Source organism: Chlorocebus sabaeus, chromosome 7 (assembly GCF_047675955.1).
Source record: "Chlorocebus sabaeus isolate Y175 chromosome 7, mChlSab1.0.hap1, whole genome shotgun sequence".
Lineage (NCBI taxonomy): Eukaryota > Metazoa > Chordata > Mammalia > Primates > Cercopithecidae > Chlorocebus > Chlorocebus sabaeus.
This window is the reverse complement of record NC_132910.1, coordinates 57,374,314-57,400,517: the sequence shown is the minus strand read 5'-3', so window position 1 is coordinate 57,400,517 and position 26,204 is coordinate 57,374,314. Positions and strand designations below refer to the sequence as shown.

Sequence of the window (26,204 nt, the reverse complement as noted above, 5' to 3'; positions counted from 1 at the left end):
TTTCAAGGCATTATGCTAATTTTTGCAGGTACTAACTGTGAAAATAAGTTAGATATCAATGCTATGCATGCATTTGTCAAAACAGTAAAAGAAGTCAACTATAAAACAGTATTTTAAGTAGGGATAGAAAAGTTTCTGAAAACTTTTGTGAGAGAATAAGAAAACAGCGATTTAAAGCTGTATGAGTAGACTTCAAAAGCTAGAATGGAAGTACAGAATTCCTAAAGAAACTCCTGAGAAAATACATGAAATTAGGCAGCAACATAAAGTTTACACTGTAGGTTAGGGCAACTTTGTTTAAATTTTCAAGATAACTTGTTGAAAATACTAAAAATCTAGAATAGTTATTTTAATTTTACATTTTTAAAGTCAATTGGAGGCTACTATCACTAATCCTCTTAGCTGCACTGACCTCAGTGTGACAGTGTAACAGTGGATACTAATAATCTGATACAATCCCCCATTCACAAACCCCATAGTTCAGTCTATGAAATCATCAACAGCTTAACAGTGTGATGGCATTTTTACTCTTATAATTTTGCTATATATACTATTAGAGTAGTCAATAATTAAAAAGACAGCAGAATTCACTGGAATTCATAATGTTAAAAACGGCTAATTTATACTTCCAAATTGAGGAATAATGACCTCAAAAGTATCTTTCTCAGTCATGCATTCAACACATCAAACAACCAACTTGGCCTATATAGAACTGTTCTCTAAAATGTTAGGGACATAAAGATATATAACTCGTAGTTTCTATCCTTAATGAGCATATACTTTGTTTAATTAGTACAAAACATTATATTTATGCTTAGAAAATGTATTTTATTAATCACATTGTACAATGTTCTTAAAAGAAATTTTAACAGCCACAACTTACAAAAATCCATATATGTTTCATTAAAGTTCCTAAAATGGATACTTTCTGCTTATATGATGCTTTGCAATATATTAAGTACTTGCATATTTGATACACCATCTAACCTCAAAACTCTGTCAGGTTGTTAGAGTAGATGACATTTTTCTTATTTGACAAATGAGGACACTGCTAACTAAATAGGTTGCTCAAACTTCACACTTCTTCAAAGACATGCAACTGGTCAGTGGTGAAGCTGGTACTCTAAGGTAGGTTTCTAATGTCAAGTTCAGTCTTCTTTTCAATATGATCTGTTATGTCTGTCTTAGACAGATGCTTTTAATTAATTGTGATGTCAGAATTTCAATGCTGGTGTCTTATTCATGTGTAAGAGTTCAAGGAAATGAGGTGCTTTCCAGCAGGAAAATGAGGGATTCCGTAGTAATTATATCTTAGGGAAAAATTTAATTATTCAGAGTCAGTTATAACATGCATTTTACTTCAGCTTTTCCTCTAAATAAAATTTTCAAGAGTAGGCTTATCAGTGAAAAGGATCACTTTAAGTTTCGAATGTCAGGATTTTAGAATATATTGCTAAGGCATTAGAGGTCTCCTAAGTCACTCTGTTTAATGAACTGACTTTGGGTCTCACCCTTTCCAGAAAGGGACCATTTCCCCACCTTGGGACTGTAGCAACCTTTTTGATTTTATTGAAAAGTGACACAGAGAGGTTGAGCAATCAATTTGTTGCAAAATCGGATTATCCAGAAGGAAAGAAATGAAAATAGATTGGAAAGATCTTTCATGTTATAGTACTGCAGATGCTGACTAAAAACAGCATGCATCTTTCACCCTTCCATATCTAATTCTAAAGCATCTTTTAAAAAGTCAATAACTAAAAACTGTTTAGGCAAGATGTTGGGTTGAGGGACAAAAGTTGAAGAAAGTATAATCACATTTCTTACCAGGTCAAAGCTTCTGCTTTGTTTATAGAAGAGCTTAGATACAGTGAATAATGGAAATTGTAAAACCTTCTTATTCCTGCTATTTTTTTTCTCTAAAATGAAGGAAATATTTTAACTTCAGAATACCAGAATCCACAGTTAAATGAACACATATATTTTCATTTTATCCAAATACCATGTATACCACACAAAGTAAACATTACTTTGCTCTGGCATTTTGGTTTTTTGTTGTTGTTATTTTAACTCCATAATATTGTTTAAGTTGCCCACAAGACCAAACTGAAATTTTTTAAAACAAAAAAGCTAACTGTAGAAAATAGTTAGGCATTTACTTCTTTTCCCTGTTTTTCAGAGACTTAAGTTAACAACAGTAAGTTTTCTTAATAGTTTTGTTAACTTTTTGAGGCCATTCAAGTAATCCTCAGTTGGCTTCCAATTTGATGTTTCACAGTAATTAGGTTAAATGCCACTGTAGTGGTCTGAAATGTTGCCAGCTTTTCCAGAGTCAAGTGATTTTTTTAAAAAAAATACTTCTTTTGTGCACATGGTGTTCTAATTTCCACTATGATCTGACCTTATAGGTTTTCTTCTTTGATTTTTTTGTCATATATTTTATTTTGTTTAACAAATGAAATGCTGAATATCTAAGGTGACATGGCCCTAAATTCTTGGCAATATTAATACTATATTAAAATATGGTATTCCCATCTAGAGGTGGCATCTATGTCTGTTCTTGACTCTCAGCTTCATGACTGTTTGACCTATATAATACAGAAACAACACTGCCTTCTTTTCTGGAAGCTTCCAATTTTTGTCTTTTGAGATGGTTGCTCTTGGAACACAGAACCATGCTTTAAGATGTCAAGCCTCCTCTGCTCTTGCTGTATGGAGAACAGACAAGCTTTCCCATCAAGCCCTAACCAAACTGCAGAACTGTGAATAAAATAATTGTTATGAAAAGGCACTAAGCTTTGCAGAGGTTATTTATGTGGCAATGGAGCATCAGACAGATACCATAATATTGGCTTTGTATCAGCATCATTGAATAATATCTATCAGGGCACCTACCTAGACATGAAATATTGCTCAATACCATGACAATAACCAAAAGAGAGAATGGTTATTAAACTTAAAAGTTAACACTCAAAGGCAGGGCTATTCATACAAGTTACATAGGGTCTGTATAAACCTCAGAGGCAGTTTTGCATTCCAGTTCTACCATTCCTTTTCCCTTTCTAAGGAGCCTAACTTTATTGGCCTAACTGTAAAGAATGTTAGGATCTCAGCAGCAAGGGATGGTGGAAAGGAAAAGACTCTGGGAATGAACCCAGCTATAGGCATGGGTAGGGGTGGGAACAGTGGTTCAAATTAGTATTCAAAAAGGACTCAAACTGGGGAAGTATTGATATCCGCACAGCCCTAATTTGATGGGTGGTACCTAGCAGTGGTAGTGTTTGTTTTTTTAAAATTTATTTTTATTTTTGTTTTTTGAGACAGAGTCTCACTCTGTCACTCAGGCTGGAGTGTAATGGCATGATCTCAGCTCACTGCAACCTCTGCCTCCAGGGTTCAAGCAATTCTCCTGCCTCAGCCTCCCAAGTAGCTGGGATTACAGGCGCATGCCATCACGCCTGGCTAATTTTTGTATTTTTAGTAGAGATGAGTTTTTGCCATGTTGGCCAGGCTGGTCTTGAACTTCTCACCTCAGGTGATCCAACCGCCTCGGCCTCCCAAAGTGCTGGGATTACAGGTGTGAGCCACTATCCCTGGCCAGCAGTAGTGTTTAGCAGTGCTCCAGCCAGCAGGGTTTAGGAAAAGGGAAAGATACAAAGGGCTAGGCAGAGAAAGCTTGCACTATAGGAGACATGTGGGTGACCATATCTTATCCTAAGTAATAATGGATGTCAGATCTAAAATAGCAGGACCATACTCAAACTATACCAGTTGGGAGGTCTGAGTCTACTGAAATAGGTATACTGGTTTAGGGCCTAGGTAGTGCAGGTGAAGACATTTTTTCCAAAACTGAAATTTCGATTTCCTCTTTTTCTCCGGTTCTTTCATTACAACCTGAACAGACTAGTTCATTAATTTAGCAAATGTTTTTTAAAGCACTTATTATATGCCTGGCCCTGATCAAGGTGCTGGAAACAATGGAGAACAAGGGTGATGTTTACATTCCAGTGATGGGAGTTTTACAATAAAAAATTAAGTGATGATATGGAGAAAATTAAAATAGAATAATATGGTTGAAATTGACTAGGTGAATATTTTATATTAGGTAATCTTGAAGCCATCATTGAGCAGGTAACTCAATTGAAATTTGAATAAAAACAAGAAGCCAGCCATGGGAAACAAGAGAAAAAGCACTCCATATAAACAGAACTGCTGATGCAAAAGCCTTTAGGTAGAAAAGAGCTAGGGATGTTTGAAGCAGATCATTACAATTGTGTATACTTAGACTCATCATGAATGTTGATTGAGTGCCTGAAATGCTTGGGACCAGAAGTATTTTGGGTTTCAGAAATTTTTTGTCTGGATTTTGGAAAATTTGGAAGTACATAATGAGATATCATGGGGATGGGTCTCAAGTGTAAATACATAATTTATCTGTGTTTCACATATATGTTTCACATATACCTTATACAAATAGCCTGAAGGTAATTTTATGCAACATTTTAAATAATTTTGTGCTCAAAACAAAATTTGTGATAAGTACTTATGCGTGGAATTTTCCACTTGTTGCATCATGTCAGCACTCAAAAAGTTCCAGGTTTTGGAGCATTTTAGATTTTGGATTTTTGGATTAGTGATGCTCAACCTGTATATATGAAGTCAACTGAATGGATATTCTTATTTGCTGGTATTAGCACTACTGAATGATTACAACGTGCTAAGCGTGCTTTATTTATTATATCAATCCTTTTCCATAACAGCTCAATGAGGTTGGGTACTGTTATTGCATTGTCAGATGAATAAATGTAAACAAAAACAATGAAGTAGCTTGCTTTGGTCACATAGTTACTCCATGATGGAGTCACGATTTGAATCCTGCTGGTCTCAATTCAAGGTGTGTGCTCTTATCTACTACCCCAGAAACCATAAATCCTTTATTAGTAAAATATTTTGAATAGGACCCAAATATACATAGTACTAACAATTTCTCTGTTAATAGTAGTAAAGTTTACTGTCTTTTTAAGAAAAATAAATAAATAGAACTTTTTTCTACTTTAGAATGCACTATGCTGCCTCCCCTCTGTATTTATTTCATCTGTTTTTCTGACACCAGAGAAATTTTCATCATTATTAAACATTATCCTTTTGATAATATATTTGATTTCCATCTAAAATCAGCATGAGAGACATGCTAAAGTATATTTTTCAAGGAAATGTCACGTGGTGGGAGTGCTGGAGTTAAAACATGTATATAAATGGCTTGGATTTAGTAAAAAAAAACTATATTCAAGACTTACCCTAATGGTTATTGTATACCCAGAGTAGGTGCTTCTTTTGGCCACAACCTAATTCAATAAATACAAATTCTCCTATGTCTTCACTGTTTAGACTTTTACATGCAAAATAATGGACAATAGCTATTTAAAATATAGTGTACAGCCAGGTGTGGTGGCTCACATCAGTAATGCTGGCACTTTGGAGGCAGAGGCAGGAAGATTGCTTGAGGCCAGGAGTTTGAGACCAGCCTGGTCAACATAGTGAGACCCTATCTCTACATGAAAATAAAAATAAAAATAAATAAAAAACTATAGTGTGTAAGCATGCACAAGCATGCATACACAAAACTAACTGACCAAATAACCAAAGTAATCACAGAACTCCTGATGTTTACTTGCTAAAGGTATACTTTCTAGATTTAGATAACATTTAAAAAAATTTTCAGAAACTCAGAACCAAAGATTCTGGATTTGAAGTAAATTAACCACAGAAAAACTCAGGTGGGATGCATAAACATTTCTCAGTGGAAAGATGTCTATTATATCTCTCTCTCTCGTCCTCCTAGGGTTGGAAACATCATACTGATACTCAAATCTATACATAGTTCAGTTCACACTGCTCTCTAGAACTGTAGATCAGATTTTCCAATTGCATTCTTAATATATGCCTGTGCCATCCAGAGACTTCAAGCCAAACATGTCCAAAAACTGAACTCTTTTACCATGAAACTTGTTTTCTTTCTGATATTCTATTTGTTAATAATATCATCATCCACTCATTATCCTTCAACCAAAGCCACATCTTCAGTTCACAATTATTTATCACTTGTAATAGTCTTCTAATTAAACACTCTGCCCTAAAGTCTCACCTTTTCATGCCCATTCCTTCTAAAATGCAAATGTGTTCATGCTACTTCCCTTCTTAAAAGTCTTCACTGGTTCCCCCGCTGCTGATAGGACAGATTTTTAACATTGAGACTTCATCATCTGGTTGAGCTCACTTCCTGCCACTCTTTTACTCCCATAATCTCATCATACTCTGGTCAGATGAAACTACCAGTTATTCTCCAAATACACCATGCTGTACCATCTTTATAAGGTTTTAAACATGCAGTTTCACACTTGTGGAACAGTAGTCTCTCAAGATATTAAAAGGAAAGAGATATAAAAAGATATTTAGAGAGAAAAATAGTGAGTTCTACCATCAGGTAGCTTTAGAAAATTAATACATTTTCTATTTTTTTGGAGAATCACAGTGCCCACCAGCACCGTAAAAGTGCTAAGGAGTCTTGCAGTACAGAAACTGGTTAATCCAGAATAACACAGTATTTCCCCAAATTACTTGACAACTGAATGTTTTTACTATCTAATTATTTTTAGGGACTATTTTAGGAAATCTACTTCAGGAAATATTGCTTTATCTACCTCTTTGCCTAAAAATGCCTACTTGCTCTTTAAAATCCAGTTCCAATGAATGCAGTGAGTCAACAAAGACACAGATCAGACTCTTTAGATTACAGACCCTTCCATCTCAGGATAACTGTGTTTCTCAGGGACCTCCAGAAATTACTTAAAATGCAAAATTCAGTTATATGCTACTTGGGCTCCTGTCACTGAGAAGGTAATATTAATATAAAGGAATAAAAGGCACCAAAATCATTTTTATTCCTTGAAATTGAGAGCTATAAAAACTATGTTTAAAAGTTCAAAGTTCAAATATATTAGTTACTATAATATTTCTTCTTGAAAATTAACTAGGAAAACAACATGACATATACAATGTAAACTTTAAAAATATCCTGAGAACATAAAGTCATAAGTAGTGTTCACCAGTTAAAATCAATCATTTAATTTTATACTGAAATAGCTAATTGTGTATAAGAACTCTTGAAGACAATGCTTAAAATTTAACATTTCTGGATACCCAATACAAAAATAGAATATAAACACCTCATTATCTTCTCTGAAATCCATCCCCTGATGTTAGAGACACAGACATGGTAGCATGAGGGCATTCATAAGTAACATTCGTGTATCTGCATACCCACAGAACAAGCATGATAATTTCCTCACTCGTTCAAACAAACCAAGAACTGCTAAAATCAGACTTGAGGTCTTACATATTTCTCCTATTATTTAAAAACCACATATATATGATACACAGAGAAACCAAATAGAAGAAAAAAAATACCAGGGAGGTGTTGGTGAGTCAAACTTTTGCCTTAGTTTAATCTTATAAACATGTGGCTAGTTTTAATTTTAATTCAATAAAGAGAAGTTAGAACTTTCTCCCTTCATTAGCCAATATAAGACAGGTAGACTTCCTAGAGAATTATGTAGGGCAGTAAAATAAACACTTTGTATTGATGGCCTCTAAAATTCACAAATGAATGATTTAATAAAAGACTTTGTGCTATTATTTATAATAAAAAAAAAACTAGGTTAGCATCTAAGAAATTTGTTACCTTTTAAGGAATCATATCCAAATACTGAGAAAAACATACTGGGATTAGTAGCAGAAGCAGCAACACTATAAATAACCCATTAATTTATACAACCCAGAAAAACACAATTTCTCACTGAAGTATACTTTGAGACAATGTAAACAGTGTCTTAGAAGGAAAAAAGACCAGATATAAAATTAAGACTTACATTGAAAGTGGAAAACAAAAACCTGTCTTTACTTTTCATCATTAATAGAATACTAAGAAGAATTTCAATAGTTAATTCAACAAATATTTATTAGGTGCTTACGATGTGCTAGGCACCGTTTTAAGGGTTGGGTATATCGCAGTCCTTGCTGCCATGGAGTACACATTCCAGTGGGGGTAGATAGGTGATACACACAAAACAAATAAATATACTATATTAGGGGTTAAAAAGAAAAATTAGAAAGGGGAGAAAGAGCAAGGAAGATGAAACTTACTACAGATAGGCTGATCTGAAAGGGCCTCTCTAATAAGGTGACATTGACATCTGAATAAAGTGAGAGAGTAAAGTACATGGATTATGTAGGGGAAGAGTTTTCCAAACAAAGAGAATAACAAGTATGCAGTCGTCTCCCCTGATCCTTGGGGACACATTCTAAGACATTCAGTGAATGCCTGAAACCTTAGATAGTATTGAACCCGATTGCCATCAATCAGACCACATTTCTGCTCATGTCTTCTGTCTATGAATTTAAGGACTTTTCCATCTTAACCAAACACTTATCAGACACTGAAGTTGCCATAATTTTTGCAGCTTGAGGTACAGCAGCAAAACTAGAATGGATTCTTTTCCCTTCTTCATAATTTCATGGATAGATGTATTCTTCCCACAGATCTTAGCAATCTCAGCATATGAGTTTTTTCTGTCCTTATTAAGTCAATAACTTTTACTTTTTCACTTAATGCTTGCATTTTATAGCTTCTCTTCGGTATATCCAAACTGTCAGCATCATTACTTTTGTGCTCTGGAGCCATTATTAAGTAAAATTTGAAGTCAAGCACTGCAATATTGCAACCGTCGATCTGATCATCAAGATAGCTACTGAGTGACCATCAGGCTAGTATTGTACACAGTGTGGATTTGCTGGACAAAGGGACGATTCATGTCCCAGGCAGAACGCAGTGGGATTGTGCCAGACTTCATCATGCTACTTAGAATGATGTGCAATTTAAAAGTTATAAATTATTTATTTCTGGAATTTTTCATTTAATATTTTTGGGTCACAGTTGACTGTGGGTAACTAAACCACAGAAAGCGAAACTGCAAATAAGGGAGGACTGCTGCAGTTAGTGAATTCCAGACCACAGAAGAGAAGATCAAAGAAGTAGCCAGGGGCTAGAGTATGCAAAGCTTTTTAATCTATGTGGAAACTTTGGATTTTATTTTGAATTAGATGGATTTGGGGACATTATTTGACTTAAGTAGGAAGTCTAACTAGGTCACTACTGAAATAGTCAAGGCTAGACATGATAGTTGCTTAGATTAAGATACAGCAGTGGAGGTAGTGAGAAGTGATTTGGCTTGACATATATTTAAATACAGAGCTGATAGAATTTGCTGATGGACTGATGTAGAGGGTAAAATAAAGAGACAGGGATAACTCTACAGTTTTGAGCCTGAGCAATTAGAAAGAATCAAACTGCCATATATTGTTTTGCAGTGGAGGTATAAGGACTAAGCCCTGAGTTTTTCAATGTTTAGAGATTTGGAAGCTGAACAACTGAAAAGGAGACTGATAAGGGGTTATTCTGTTGGTTTCTCAGAGGCAAACCAAGGGGTATTTCAAGAGAAAAATGATCAACTTTGTCAAATGCAACTGATACATCAAATAAGATAAGGACTGAGACTAGTCTATTAGATTTAGTAAATAGAAGTCATTAGTAACCTTGACAACAGCAGTTTTATTATAATGATAGGACAGAAGTCTGATTATCATAGGATCAAGAGAGAAGAAGGAAAACTGATACATGCACAAGGCATAATAGAAATATAAAAATCACCATTTAAATAACTGATTTGCATAGAAATCATCAACGGCTGCTAAAACCATTGAGGAAAACTTACTGGAGGACGCAATGGTTTCAAAGTACCTTCTCAGAGACTATTATTACAAAGGGAAACCAGTATTCTTACAACGAAGAAATCTGACAGACACCATATTAACCAAGTGATCAAAGCTAATACCACAAACAATGTGTCAAACTAGTATCATGTGCTCCCTGCTGTGGTACACTCAAGGCATACGCCATTAGCTCTATAGTATGCTGGCCAAAATGTTTGAGTCGTTCTGTTGTAGTATTGCCAATAGTTTAATTTTCACCTAATAGAGAAAATAGATAAATTCAAATTGAGAACATTCTGTAAAATACCTGGAATAGATTCTTTTTCAAAATTTTAAAGTTAAGAAAGACAAAATAAATTTTATAGGACAGGATCCTATATTAAAGGATACTTAAGATATACGACAATTAAAAACAATGCCTATCTTTGATTGGTTATTGCACATTCAAAGAGAGAGTTAGAGCGCTATTGAACAATTGGGAGAATTTCAATATGGGCAGTATATTCCGTAATATTATTAGATTGATGTCAAATTTCCTGTAGGTGATAATTGGATTGTGATTACATACGAGAATGCCCTTTTTCTTAGGAGACATATGTTGAAGTATTTTGGGATGAAATGTTACGATGTCTGCAGGGAACTCTCAAATGGTTGAAGAAAAATGTATATGTCAGATAAAGACAGAAGGTAAGACAAAATAGTAAAAACTAGTGATTCTATATGAAGGCTACATGGATACTCATTGTACTACTTTTACAACTTTAAAAAATGGGTTTATAATTTCAAACAAAAGATTGGAAGAAGAAAGTGGAGGAAGAGAAGATGAAATCATGAATATCTAAGGAGTTTTGTTAAAGGGGAACACATAAATGGCGTGGTTGGTGTAGGGTTAAGTGAGGTAACGGAAGATTTTAAAAAGTGAAAGGTACCTTAGAATTTTTGCTATCTGATTGACATAACTGATGAGAAAAACTGTTGAGGACACAATGGGATGAAATAAGTGCACAGTGAGACACGGGCTAATAGGAATAAGATTGAAGGGCCTGTAGTGTATGGACATAGAAACAGGTATGTTGGTGTGTTTATTGATAAAATAGGTAGAGCTCTTTTTAATTTTTCTATTTTCTCTCTGAATTAAGAGAGAAAGGCAGGAAGTACTGAACATTTGAAGAGAGGAAGAGATGATATGAAATACTTACGTATACTAAGTTGACTTGGAAAATCTGTATACGGATTGATGGTACCCACTTCCTTAAACAAAGTCCTGTATAATTATAAAGATGAAAGAAACCCTAAAACTTACCAAGTCTAATCCAGTTATTTCATAGGTAAAAACATAGAGACTTGGATATTCTTTTTAATTGATAGGTTCAGAGTAGGGAAACACATAATGTGGAGAAAATAAGCATGGTTTAGCGGCCAAACATAAAAACAGTACCAAGAATATAAACCATTTATTGGAATTCTCCTCCATGGCAGTACTATGGTAAGAACTTTGTATACTTTATCTCCTGTACTGAAAACAAGCTATAGAAAACTATATGAAGGTCTGCATTTGTCCTCCATTTTCCATATGAATAAAAGAAGCTCAAAAAGTGTAAATACCCTCTCCATAGTCAGATAACTGTTTTCATTTGTACTGGAGATATCTAAGTTAGTCTTATTTTGAGGGATTCTCAATGAGACTGCAAACTCTTATATTTACTCAACTCTATACCAACTGTTATAAGTCCTTGTACCTAGTAGATTTTCAGATATGTTTATTGAATCAAACACTTCAGTAAACTTGACGCCTATTAAAGACACAGTGTTGATCATCAGGCACTAAGGAAAAGCAGATGAATGAAGAAGGAACACAGGCAGAAACCGAAGTAGTAAATATAATGCAAAATCAGCCTAAGTTTTTTCACTGATTAAATATACAGATGAAGCAAACTGGATTCAATGCTGATTGACATTCTAAATTTCTAACAGATGAAATGGGAAAATTTATTTAAAAAACAATGTTTCATACATGTATCAACAATAACGGCTTACACGGGGGGGAGGGAAAGAAGATGAGGCAGAAGAATGGAGCCTAAATTAACTGGTAATTTATAAATTCTCACATAACAAAGGGAGCTTAAAAAGTAAAACTTGCATTGCCTCACTTTAGAGCAATGCCAGTTTTTTAATCCCTTCCTGACCCATTTTTATTCAGCACTGAAAAGGGTACATTGTTTGATTTGGGTATTAGCTTTTAAGAAGATTAGTTTCCAGGAAAAGTAAAGCATTTTGCATAAAAGAGCGATCCTGATACAAGGCATGAGAGTATACTCTGTTCCCAAACCACCTGTTAAAAAACAATAAAAACCAAAGCGAATCATACATTCTATTCCCTCCCAAAATTACAGATGAAATTAAAAATAATTGTATATTAAAAAATTCTCAGTGAAAAATATATTAGAAAATCTTCGAAAATAGACATGTTTTCTAGAGTTTTAATAAAAGGGAAGCTGAATCCTTTTATTCATAAACAAGAAATAAAAAGTAGATTTTTTCTTATTCATGGATGTCAATCTGCATTAGATTATTAATTATGGGTTATAATGCAATTAAAATAAAAACAGTGGAGAAACACATAAAGCTTCTAAATCTTCATGTAATTTTTTTTAAAGAGATTTCTGGCTTGGTCTTAACCCTTCAGAAAAATTAGTCCATATAATCCATATGGGTTTCAGATTATTTTTTTCTTAGTCCTATCAGTTTTAACACCCTTTTACAATAAATATTTTATAATATCCCTTTTGAATTATTGAATTTAAATAAAAATAAATATAACAGGTGTAATATAAAGAAGAAATAAAATCAGTATTTTACTATGCATCCATAAAAAAGGAACGAGATCATGTCCTTTGCAGAGACATGGATAGAACTGCAAGCCATCATCATCAGAAACTAACACAGGAACAGAAAACCAAACAATGCATGTTCTCACTTATAAGCGGGAGCTGAATGATAACAACACATGGACACATGGCAGGGGAGCAACACACACACAGGGCCTGTTGGAGGGGAGGGTGGAGAGCATCAGGAAGAATAGCTAATGGATGCTTGGCTTAATTCCTAGGTGACGGGATGATCTGGGCAGCAAATCAACATGGCACACGTTCCCCTACGTAGCAAACCTGCATATTCTGCACATGTACCCTTGAACTTAAAATAAAGATTGAGGAAAAAAGAATCATTATTTTAGAATAGAATAAGTATTGCAATGTGTAGATGCTCAGTCATGATTACTAGAGGACAAAAAAATGTCCTCCATGAATTTCTACAGCACCCTCAGGTATTTAACAGAAATTTCTACAATACCCTCAGGTAACTGACGTTAAATAATCATGACATATAAATCCTCTGAATTAGGGGACGCTTTCTCTAAAATTTAACGCAATGTTTTGTTACTGAAATTTACTCTTCACTAACCCAAAGCACCAGAATTTTTAGAAGACATACCATAATTTAGGGGATTATTTTATTTTGAATAATTCCCTTTCATAAAAACCATCTAATATATACTATTATCCAATACTCTATTTAATAGAAAAGTTTCTTTAAGTAAATGAATATTATTTTAAAAGCAAGCTTCCTGATATAGGCATCTGTTTATGTTTTACATTGTAATAATAACAATAATGAATCACCGATCTGATATTTTTGGAAAATTTCTGATAACGAAATACTACCAGATAACTAAAATATACTCTTAAGAACCAATTTTTTTGTTCATACATAGAAATACATTTTAAACATACATGAGTTATAAATAATAATGGTAATGATAAAAATTACTGAAGTGTCCATTATCCAGCTTTACAAAAACAAAAAATTAGTAGTATTTTTGAAGTTCTATGTACATGTCCCTAACCAACTGTATCTCCCTCACCTTTCCCAGCCCTGAAATAACCACTATACTCAACTTTGTGTTTACCATTCTATTGGTTTTCTTTTGAGTTTTACCACATAGATATGTATTTGTAATAATATATCATTCAGATTTGAAGTTTCCTAAACTTCATATAATTGGAATTATATGTATACTTCTTGAACTTTTTATACAACATCATGTTTTCAAGTTGCATCCATGTCGACATATGGAGCTACGTTTCATTTTCACTACTCTTAGTATTACATTGTAGAGCTATAATATAATTTGTCCATTCTCCTGTGGATAGTCATTTGGGATATTTCAATTTTTTCTGCTATTACAAATAACCCAAAACATTTTTTACAACTTTGAAATTTCTTGCCAGTTACATGTTTCTTAGCCTTCTTTAAAAAACTTGAACATAATTTCATCTTTTCTTAATGACTGTGTCATATTTATGAGTATCAATTATAAATAATATAGCATTATAATAATGTCCTCAGGTTACAGAGATATACATTCTAATTTTTATGAGAATCAGTAAATTTAGTCTGCTTTTTATACTTTTTCGATCTCCTCTCTCACTCTGAGGCTTTTGGCAAGAAGCTTCTTGATGCTATCAATGTTTATTTTAACATTCTCTATATTCACTATTTCCCCTGTAGAACTGGAGGCCAGCCATTTGAGAATAGTACCAACAAGAAGGAAAAATAGATTTTGAATGAAAAACCAAATGGGAGCTTTTCTTGGGGAAATGTGTGTTGCCATATGAGATAAAAAACATTGTGGAAGGAACAAAGGTTTTGATATTTCATATTTGGCCCATTCATTAGCTGTCTGACCTTGTCAAATACTTCTGAGTATTTGCCTTTTCATCTGTAAAATGTAAATAACAATAGTATTTGTAGGACTATTGTGAGAAATAAATAGTACTGCAGCAGAGTCCCAGCAAACCAGTGGCCTTCAGTAAATGTCCACATCTACTCACCTCACACTAAAGTACGGTGTTTGCCCAACTACTTCAAGAAATCAGAGACTTCTTGGCTTACATTCTATGTGATCCCAGATATATAACAATCTTTATGGCAATGTGGTGTTATTATAGCTTTACAAACATAGCAAACACCTCATTATAAATGTTAAGAAGCAGATTGCTACTGCAGGAAAACTGTATTATGGCTTAAGAGAACCTCCTGAATACAAAGAAGAGGACAGACAGAAAAAAAGAGTTAAAGAGAAGAGAAATATGAGGAGTATAGTGAATAGATGATGAAATGTAAACTTATGGATAACCAGTGTTCCCGAAGAGAAGACCAGAATACGTGGAAGGAAAATTTTATTCAAAACATAAATTGTCTTGAAGGAAGGAAATATTACTAGAGAGAAAACAGATATAAATTATATTTCAAAGAACTCACCTGGTATGGTAAAAATAACAAAAAGATTCTACTGCCTTTAAGTATCCTAAGAAAAAAAATGAATAAACAGGCAGAGGTTTTGATCAGACAGAACACTTAAAGTATTAAGGCATGAAGGCTGGAAAACAGGTTATGCACAAGTATAGAAAAGACAGGTTGGCCTCAGATCGCTCTATAGTATTATATGCCACATAATGGAGCAACATTTGAAGAGACAATTGTGACTTAAGAATACTTTACACAGCTACATTTATATATGAAGGCACTAGAACCATATTCAAGTATTTAGAGAGATACCGTCTCTGACAAAACAAGCAAACCAAACAAACATCATGATGTGCCAAGCTTTAGTCTAAGTAGTTTTTATATACTGTACTATCCCATTTCATCCTCATAAACATTATCTTCATTTTACAATAAGAATAAATTATATCCTTCATTATATTCATTTTACAATTAGGGATATCCTTCATTATCTATATTTTACAATGAATTTAAGAGTGTGCTTACAAAAGTTAATAAATTTCCCAAGTAACATAGCTAGTAAATAGAAAAGTAGAAGTCTAACCAGGTATGTCAGGACTCATAGGTTTGGCTTCATAAGCACCCACTGAATGGCTCTTGGAAAAGAAAATTTTTAAAAGAGAAGTTATAAAATGATGCTAACTATCACCAGAAAATAACAGTGGATTTTATGTAATCTTGGTGCAGATAATTTTTCTAAATCTGTCATCAAAAGTTTGACTTTAATTTTATTTACTTTAAATTTTTGTTCCCAATACTACCCATTTTTCTTTTCATTAAAAAAAATCAGAGAATACTGTATGCTCATTACAGCAGAAAAATGAATCAAACAATATATTGATGAACTTTATACAGGAGTCATGTTACCCATAATAGATACTTATTTACTTCTTAATTCGATTTCATCAAATTAAATCAGAATTTTAATGTCATTTTAAATCATTTTATTACTTTAAAAAAACTTGTAAGAAGAAAACTTCCCTTTATTCTTTAACACTACCACCCTAATACAATTCATTTAACAAGGTTTGCACTCATTCTGTCTTGATATCTCCAAGGCCTAGAGTAGAATGGATAAATGAGACACAGTCAATTCTCATTATTTGCAGATTCTATATTTGTGCATTTGCTTACTTGCTAGAATTTATTTGTAACTCAAAACTCCATTCTTGAGTTGCATTTGTAGTCATTTGTGAATATGCACAGACAGTGAAATATTTGAGACACCTGATTACATGTTCCTAGCCGAGGTTGCACTTGATCTTAGCCAAAAGGTCGAGAAGCAGTCCCAGCTGAAGTGGAACAAGATGACTATCTTTCTTGTTTCAGCTCTCATATTATAAACAAGTATACTTCTCATGGTCTATTTAGTTCTTCATTTTTCAAATTTTTGTGCTTTTTTGGGGTATTTTGCTATTAAAATGGCTTCCAGTGCTGAAATGCTGTCTAGTGTTCCTAAGTACAAGAAGGCTGTGATGCGCCTCATAGAGAAAATTTATGTTAGATAAGCTTTGTTCAGGCATGCATTATGGTGCTGCTGGCTGTGAACTCAGTGTAAGTGAATCAACTATATATATTAAATAAGATGTCTTTAAATAGAAACACATATAAAATAAGGCTATGTATTGATCAGTTGATAAAAATGGGACCAGAGGCTTACAAGAACTTAACCCTGTATTTCCCCTATACAAAAACCTAATCCAGAGCAAGGCCCTAATTCTCTTCAATTCTATAAATGCTGACAGAGGTGAGGAAGCTACACAAGAAAAATTGGAACCTAGCAGAGATTGGTTCATCAGGCTTAATAAAGAAGGCATCTCCATGACATAAAAGTGCAAGATGAAACAGCAAGTGCTGAAGTAGATGTAGCAAGTTATCCAGAAGATCCAGATAACTGATGAGGTGGCTACACTAAAGAACAGATTTTCAATGTACATAAACTAGCCCTTGATCAGAAGAAGATGTCATCTAGGACTTTCATATCTAGAGAAGAAAGTCAATGCCTAGCTTCAAAGGACAGGCTGATCACTCTTGTTAGGGACTCATGCAGCTGGTGACTTTATGTTGAAGCCAATGCTCATTTACCATTTTGAAAATCCTAGGGCCCTTATAAATGATGATCAATTTATTCTGCCTGTATTCTACAAATGCAATAACAAAGTCTGGGTGATTGCACACCTTCTTAGAGAAAAGTTTAATAAATATTTCAAGACCATTATTGAGACTTACTGCTCAGAAAAAAAGATTCCCTTTAAAATATGATGACTCATTGACAATGCATTTGGTCACTCAAGAGCTCTGATGGAGATCTACAAGGAAATTAATGTTGTTTTTATGTCTGCTAACACAATATCCATTTTGCAGCCCATGGTTCAAGTAGTAATTTTGACTTTCAGGTCGTATTACTTAAGAACTTTATTTCATAACACTATAGCTGCTATTGGTAGAAACATCTCTGGAGAGATCTTGGCAAAGTAAATTGAAAACCTGGAAAGGATTTGCCATTCTAGATGCCATTCAGAGCATTCATAATTCACGAGAGGAGGTCACAATATGAATATGAACAGGAGTGTTGAAGAAGTTAATTCTAACCATCATGAATGACACTTTGAGGGGTTTAAGACTTCAGAAGAGGAAGCAACTGCGGATGTAATGGAAATAGCAAGAGAACTAGGATTAGAAGTGGATCTTGAAGATGGAACTGAATTGTAGCAATCTCCTGATAAACCTGTACAGATGAGAGGTGGCTCCCTATGGATGAGCGAAAAAGGTGGTTTCTTGAGATCGAATCTACTCCTGATGAAGATGCTGTGAAAACATTGTTGAAATGACAACAAAGGACTTAGAACACTATATAAACATGGTTGATAAAGTAGTAGCAGGGTTTGAGAGGACTGACTCCAATTTTAAAAGTTCTATTGTGACCAGCCTGGCCAACATGGTGAAACCCTGTCTCTACTAAAATACAGAAAATCATCCAGGTATGGTGGTGCGCGTCTGTAATTCCAGTTACTTGGGAGACGGGAGAATTGCTTGAGCCCACCAGGTGGAGGATGCAGTGAGCCATGATCACACCATTGCATTCCAGCCTGGGTGACAGAGCAAGACTCTGTCTCAAAAAAAAACCAAAAAAAGCCAAAAATTTCTATTGGGTATAAAATGCTATCAAACAGCATCAAATGCTACAGAGAAATAGTCTGTGAAAGGAGGAGTCAATCCATGCAGCAAACTTCATTGCTGTCTTATTTTAATAATTTGCCACAAACCCCAACCTTGAGCAACCACCACCCTGGTCAGTCAGCAGCTATCAACATCAAGGCAAGACTCTCCACCAGCAAAAATATTACGACTTGCTGAAGGTTCCAATGATGCTTAGCATTTTTTTTTTTTAAGCAATAAAGTATTTTTAAACAAAATTATGTATGCTTTTTAAAGACATAATGCTATTGTACAATGGACTACAGTATAGTGTAAGCATAACTTTCATGTGCACTGAGAAATCAAAAAATTCATGTGATTCACTTTATTGCAATATTTACTTCATTGCAGTAGTATGGAACTGAACCTGCAATATCTCCAAGGTATGCTGGTATATGAACACAACTATCCATGTGTGATATTTACTCCAGTTATTTATTTACACGTTCCAACAGGAAATAAAATAGGACAGGAGAAAAAAATGGCAAGAAAAAAAGTTGAGGTAGTGGGAAAGAAATTAACTACCTACCTAATGTGATAGGTATGAATATTAAATCCTGGTGTCTGTGAGCCTATACTGACAAACTTGGCCTCCTCTGCTGAACCCAGACACACACACACACACACACACACACACACATATCTCTGTCTCTTATCATTTCCTCTTCAACCTTTCTCCATACCCAAGTCAATCTTTTTGAGGCACTGGAGCTTTTCTTGCCTCAGAAGAAATAGAGTCAGCCTGGTGACTGTAGGAACTTCTTGGAAGCCGATCCTCTATACACAGAAGTGACTGTATGTCATATAAATATAGCCCCCAATCCAAACTAAATGCACATCCAATTCAATTTCCTCTTACCCATTTCCAAAAATTACTGATGTAAAAATCTGTAGCTTTTTGAAATTTGGCAAATAATTTAAAAAGATGTTTTAGAAGTATATGGCCTAATCAATACATATCTGTTGTTTTCTGGCGCAAGCACCATCAGTTTGGGACCTTTATACCAGAAGCCAAAAGTAAGGGGGTCGGAGAGCAAAAAAATGTGATCAATTTGGCAAAATTCAGGAAAACAGAAACTAAACACAGTAAGAAAACATGATGAATAAAGGAAAAAGATACATTGCCTAAATAAAACCAGACATGGCAAATGTTGTATTTGGCTACCAAAAGATATGAAGGCTCAGATTTAATAATAATAAAAACATAAAAATCAGTTAAAATAAAAATGATACGACAAAAAATGGAAATAAGAGTGAATATCAACATTCCAGGTCAATATGGTTTGGCTGGGTCCCTACCCAAATCTCATCTTGAATTGTAACTCCCACAATTTCCACATGTCATGGGAGGAACCCAGGGGAAGGTAACTGAATCATGGGGTCAGTTCTTTTCTGTGCCTTTCTCATGATGGTGAATAAATCTCACGAGATCTGATAGTTTTAAAAACAGGAGTTTCCCTGCACAAGCTCACTTTCTCTCTCTTTGCCTGCTGCTATCCATGTAAGATGTGACTTGTTCCCCCTTGCCTTTCGCCATTATTGTGAGGCCTCCCCAGCCACATGGAACTATAAGTCCATTAAACCTCTTTCCTGTATAAATTATCCAGTCTCGGGTATGTCTTTATCAGCAGTATGAAAACGGACTAATACACAGGTAAAATTAACAAAAGGAAACAAAATTCGCAATATTAATATCAGAAAAAAGAACTCAAGGCTAAAATATTACATAGCTAATGAAAGCTAGATTCTACAGGGATGCAGCAGATGTGAATTTTTATGGAGAGAGCAGCAAAGTATCAAAATATGTAAAACAAATAGTGTTAGAAGAAAAGACTCTGAAAAGCCATCGTCAGCATGGGAAGCTAAAATACACATTTTGCAATTAAATTAACCATCTATAGGTCAGAGGACTGAATGTTTAAATAATTAACAAGGTGATCTATAAATGTTTACATGTATGTGTACAACTGGCTGGAGTTGAGAAGGGATCAACCTCCCTAAATGTATGTGAAGGCAGGTTTCCTACTTGGATCTAGTCAACTGTTGCCAGAGGGATTACAGGCCTAATGTTTCTAGATGCTTCAGAAGAATCTAAAGATGTTTTCTTTATGAATAGATAACACACATGCACACAGGTATGAACTTTGTGTCCAGTTTAGGCAGAATATACATTTTAAATGCCCATGAACACTTATAAAATTGATCATACATTGGATTAGAGATTGTGATCACAGTGCAACACAAACTGTCCTTAAACTCATCCCAACAATAAACACTAAACACCTAAAAATAAAAAATACTTCATAAATACTCTAAAATATTAATCAGAACAAAACCACTACTGTTAAGAAATGAAGAACAAGGAGAACATGATATAGCAATACTTATGAGATACAACCAAAGCAGGTCTCAGAAAAATGTCTACAGCTTTTATAAGATACATTCATTGGAAAACAAGAAGCATAGAAAAATAAACAACAAGCATTCGATCCAATATATCAAGTAAAATCCACAATATACAAGGAAGGGTTGCTCATGCCTGTAATCCCAGCACTTTGGGGAGTCAAGCGGGTGGATCACCTGAGGTCAGGAGTTTGAGACCAGCCTGGCCAACATGGTGAAACCCCGACTCTACTAAAAATACAAAAAATTAGCTGGGTGTAGTGGCGGGTGCCTGTAATCCCAGCTACTCAGGAGGCTGAGGCAGGAGAATTGCTTGAACCCAGGAGGTGGAGGTTGCAGTGAGCTGAGCCCGCCACTGCACTCCAGCCTGGGTGACAGAGTGAGACTGTCTCATAAATAAATAAATAGATAAAAAAGCAGAAAAAGTAAAAAGTAAAAACAAACACAGTAGAAATAAAAAGAAAAATCCAGCTCAAATTTTGGAAATGCGAAACACTCCAGTAAGTTTATTTCATATATGAATATACTTTCTTGGTGAGGACATGTTGAATAGAAGACATTTTATAGGCCACAGAGTTGTTAAAGCCTTGGGTACTTCAGGAAAAAAACACACCAAAAATATTAAAACATGTGAGTGTGTTATAGACTTTATTTTTTAGAGCAGTTTTAGGTTCATAATAAACCTGTAGATATTTGCTATATACCCATCTAACTCTTGCTCCCCTATCCTTGACAGCCTTTCTCATTGTCAGCATCATGAACCACGGTGGTACCTTTGTTAATACTGATGAACCTGCATTGACACATCATAACTCAAAGTCCAGAGTTTATATTAGGGTTCATTCTTAGTGGTATACATTCTATGGGTTTGGACAAATACATAATTACATATATCTACCATTGTAGTATTGTACAGGGGATGTTCATTGCCCTAAATATCCTCTGTGCTCCACCTGTTCATCTCTCCCTCCTCCCAGTAGTCTGGAAACCACTGATCTGTTCACTGTCTCCATAGTTTTGCCTTTTTCAGACTGCTACACAGTTAAGATGTGTTTTTACTGTTATATTTCAAGTACATGAATAAGAAAACATTATTATGTAAGATTAATAAGGATCAGAATGCTTCATGAGATGCACATTTTCTGTATATGTCTCATAATCTCCAAAGTATTAAAAAGAAATAGTTTCTGGACATAGAGAGAAAAGCAGCTCATCTCTTTTCATACCAGATCAACTCAGAGTTTCACAGGAATATAACATATGTTCTCAAATTATTTCATAGTAGGGATAATCCTATTAAAAACTAAAATACCAGCAATATGTGTTCCAGAATTCAAGCTTTACAACATTATAATTTAATGGGCACGCCCTGCTTAGTGAGCCCTTAATCTAACTTGAAAAGATCACAGCATAGCTCTGTCAGGGTGGGCTTCATGCTATACTCACATCATTTATGCAGATAACAAGTAACCAGAAATTCATTAATCTTTTTTACTGGCTTGTGGAAAAGGGACTTAGATCTTGGCTGGGGTGGGTGGGGGCAGGGAGTGAGAAGCAAGATTATGTCATATGTGGAGATTTCAGGTAGAAACTGTACACTATAAAGAGCATTCCCTTAATAATGCATGTAAAAATATAGGTAGGGTGGTAGGGTCAATATGAAATAAAACTGGTAAGGCATTTTTCAATTCAATTCAATTCAATTCAGTTAACACCAAAATAGGCATTTTTTAGAATGAACTCTGTTGTAATCTTAAATTAAATTCCAGACAACCATATTATTTCACCTTGAAATATGTCAGTGTGTATCTCTTATAAAGACATTTAAAAAAAAAATCATGACATCACATCCCCCAAAATTAGCAATAATTTCTTATTTGTAAGCTTGAAAACACATCGATCAGAGACAGGGCTTAGTAAATAAGGTAACAGAATAAAAGAAAACCTTACAAAGGTCTTGACAAAATTGCTGAAGTCTGGTGTCAGTATATATTAAATATACTAGTGAACATCTTGCTATAGGTTGTTATAGGTCAGAGATGTTTCAATTCTATTTAATTGGTAGTGGCTGATTAGAGAGTTAAGATTTAGATAACAGTTATAAAGGCCAGCATATGGTCAAATGTAATGCAATTCAGTTAGTATTACTCTCATACTTTTATATGAGACTTTTATAAGCTTGACTATTTTTACAAATTCTAATTTAGATTTATATAAATATTAAGATTACAGATTTTATTACACAATTGAAATCAACACTAAAAAGCTTTAAGTCATAGAAACTGTAGGCTTTCCTTGTTCATTAAAAATAAGCTGTTTGAATTTCAGAATGATTGTTTCATATTTGCACATAAAAGCAATTGCTAGACTAAGCTTCATTATAACTAGAATGATGTAGAAGGAATTTAAACAGAAAATTTCTAAGTTTCCTTCTGGCAGTAAAGATTCACAATTCTAAAAAATACTGCTCTTTTATGTAGATCATTTTACAAGAGATTTACCAGGGATCTTATAGGTCATCTTGCCCAATCTCATTTTCAATGCAGGGAAACCCTACTCAACATGACATTAATACTTTATAATTAACACTAAGTTTTGATACCAAAATCAACTCATGCTAGCCTTGTCTGTTCTAATTTAAAGGTTCTTGATTTGTTTAGCAGTCTAATTCTGCTCTAGTATTTTTTAATATGCCCAGATTCTGATTTCTTAAGTATTAACTATGACTGTTTTCTCCAGGTCAGTGTTTCTGACCCTGATCTGCTAATAGTGCCCTAATCCTAGGTTGCTTCTTGTAGCTCACAGCTTGTTTTTCTTCCTCCCAGCTTAAAAACAAAGGTCTGAGCCTCTTCCCTGAACATTCAGGCTTTCAATGTACCATATAAAAAAATGAGGTAAACTTAAGCCATTTAAACTATGGTTCCCAGGGTGCTGTGGGATAGTTTAAATTATCAAAGAAAATACAGCTTTGTTGAATATCTGTTGTATATCACACAGACTACTAGATGAGACAGTTCACAGTTTCAACAGTAGATCACACTACATTAATTTTATTGACATCATATTTTTTGCAAAGTTGGATTTTTGGTAGTAGATGTAATAATAAGCATAAGAATCACTGTGGAACAGGACATGAAGAGCAGTGTCCAATCTGATCCTATTGTTTGAGAAGTTATGACGTCCACAACAGAAGTATATATTACACTTGTAAGTAACTGGTTAAGAATGACATAAAACATTATTTTCCTTAAATTAATGTGTATTTTTCCCTAAGGACTACTAAGTTTTTTAGATATAAATGCTTATTAAGTTGTTTGGACATAATTATCTAATAAATGAAAAAGTTATATATTTCCTTTGGGTCTAGTACTGCTATGAAAAAATTACCAAAGTGCTAAAAGTGAAAGTTCGGAAAGCTCTGACATATAGATTCTTTTATGTATTTGGAATACTGTATTTAATCATTCAACAAAAGTGTTAAATACCTAGTGTGTTTCAGGAACTGTTTTAGGTTCTGGGAATCCAGTAGTGAATGAGATAGACAAAGCGTCTGTTCTCATGGTGTATATGTTCTCAAGGAGAGAAAACAGACAATTTTTAAAATGTGTAATTGCTATGAAATATTACACAGAATAACCTGATAATGACAGGAATGTGGAAGGACAAAGTTTAGTTAGGATGCTGGAGGCGCATTTCTCTGAAAAGGTAACTTTTGCGCTGAGACACATCAATGACATTCAAAGTCATTAAAAAAAAACACACACAAACGTATTTTACTCATCAACCACCAAATAGTTCTACATCTTATCATTCCTTGTTCCCTCCTTTTTCTTAATAGACTTCTCAATTATATCAGAGGAATGGTTGTCTTCTATTTCTGTTCTGGATTGTTTTTTTGGCCATGAGAAAAATCAGTGCACTTTACCTAAATGAGAAAGTGGTTCTTAAGTCAAGGCATAACAACTCATTGTTTGCTAGCTATATATTAGCTGTCCATGCTTTAGTACAGTGATAAGACAATAAAACAATAAGGATGAGTGGATGTTTGTTATCACTTCCTTTTCAGCTAACAAGTGCTCTGAAAACATAAAATTTTTAAAAAAGGTGCTGAGGGCAATTTGTGTTGCTTATATCCTTAATATCTTTCCACAAATCACAAACTGGGTGTGTTCCCTTTTCTACTTTACCTCCATCACTCTGTAAAGTTTATTCCCAAACATTTGATGGCAATAAGCACTCCTAGATCCAAGCACAGTGCTACTGCTGCTGTTCACTTTTTCTTTTTTGCGGGAAGACAAGGTCTTCCTCTGTTGTCCAGACTGGAGTGCAACAGTGCAGTCATAGCTTACTGGAGCCTCAAACTCCCGGTCTAAAGTGATCCTCCTGCCTCAGCCTCCTGAGTAGCTGGGGCTACAGGCATGACCACTACACCTGGCTAATTGTTTCAAAATTTTTTTACAGACAAAAATCTTACTGTGTTGCCTAAGGTGGTCTCAAACTCCTGCCCTCAAGCGATCCCCCCTGGGAATACAGGCATAAACCACCGTGCCCAATCTTGCCTTTCACATTTTTAAATCATACTAATGCTCTTCCTTGGTTTCAACCTATTATTTGAACCATAATGTAAATTATATAAGGATTTGTAAAGTATACTAATGTCCATATCTATCATTTTCTTAAAAATATGAGTTTATTGTAGAAGCACCCAACTAACAAATCCAGATCAAGGTGTGTAGTTTGAAGTTTTAACTGGGAGATCTCTAAGTTAGTCACTGTCAACATTCCTAGTTCTCCTTTGCAACCTTGCTTCTATGAGACTTGGTACGGATTTCCACTGAGTAGAAAAGCAAAACTAGTAAAGATATCAAACTATTCTTTTTTCTCTGCATCTTTCCCCTATTGCAATATTAAGAGTAATCTGGTGAGCTGTAGTGAATTAAAAGTAATTTATCCTCTCAAAAAGTAAGGGTTATTATGTCATTAACTTTTTTTTTTTTTAATGACTAGAGAAAATTCAAAAGAACCATGGACTGACTGTGAATTGAAAGATCAGGAACCAGGCCCTGCTTTGCCACTAACAAAATGTATGTATGACTGGGCATTTCACTTATCTGGGTCTCTGTGGTAGGCAGCATCCAAGGTATTTCCCAGTGGTCCTCCCTCCTGTATTCACACCTTTGTGTAATCCTCTCCCCTTCATTATAGGCTGAACCTAGTGACTCACTTCAAATGAGCAGAATATAGTAAAGGGGATGGGATGTCACTTCCAAGTCTGTTTAAGTTATAAACAGACTGTGAATTCCCTCTCTGGCTTGCTTTCTCCATGGCATACTCTGAGGAAAGCCAACTGCGATGCTCTCAGCTGCCCTACAGAGAGGCCTGTAGCAACTAATGCTCCCAGTGAACAGCCAGTGAGGATCTGAGACCCTCAT

The 26,204-nt window shown here is 34.6% G+C and overlaps 1 protein-coding gene across 3 annotated transcripts in view; it reads right to left on the bottom strand.

The window, feature by feature from the left end:
* The window catches only part of GSTCD (glutathione S-transferase C-terminal domain containing), a 133,447-nt gene that overhangs the window by 31,035 nt on the left and 76,208 nt on the right, over nucleotides 1-26,204 (bottom strand). The gene's annotated exons all lie outside the window — the stretch shown is intronic.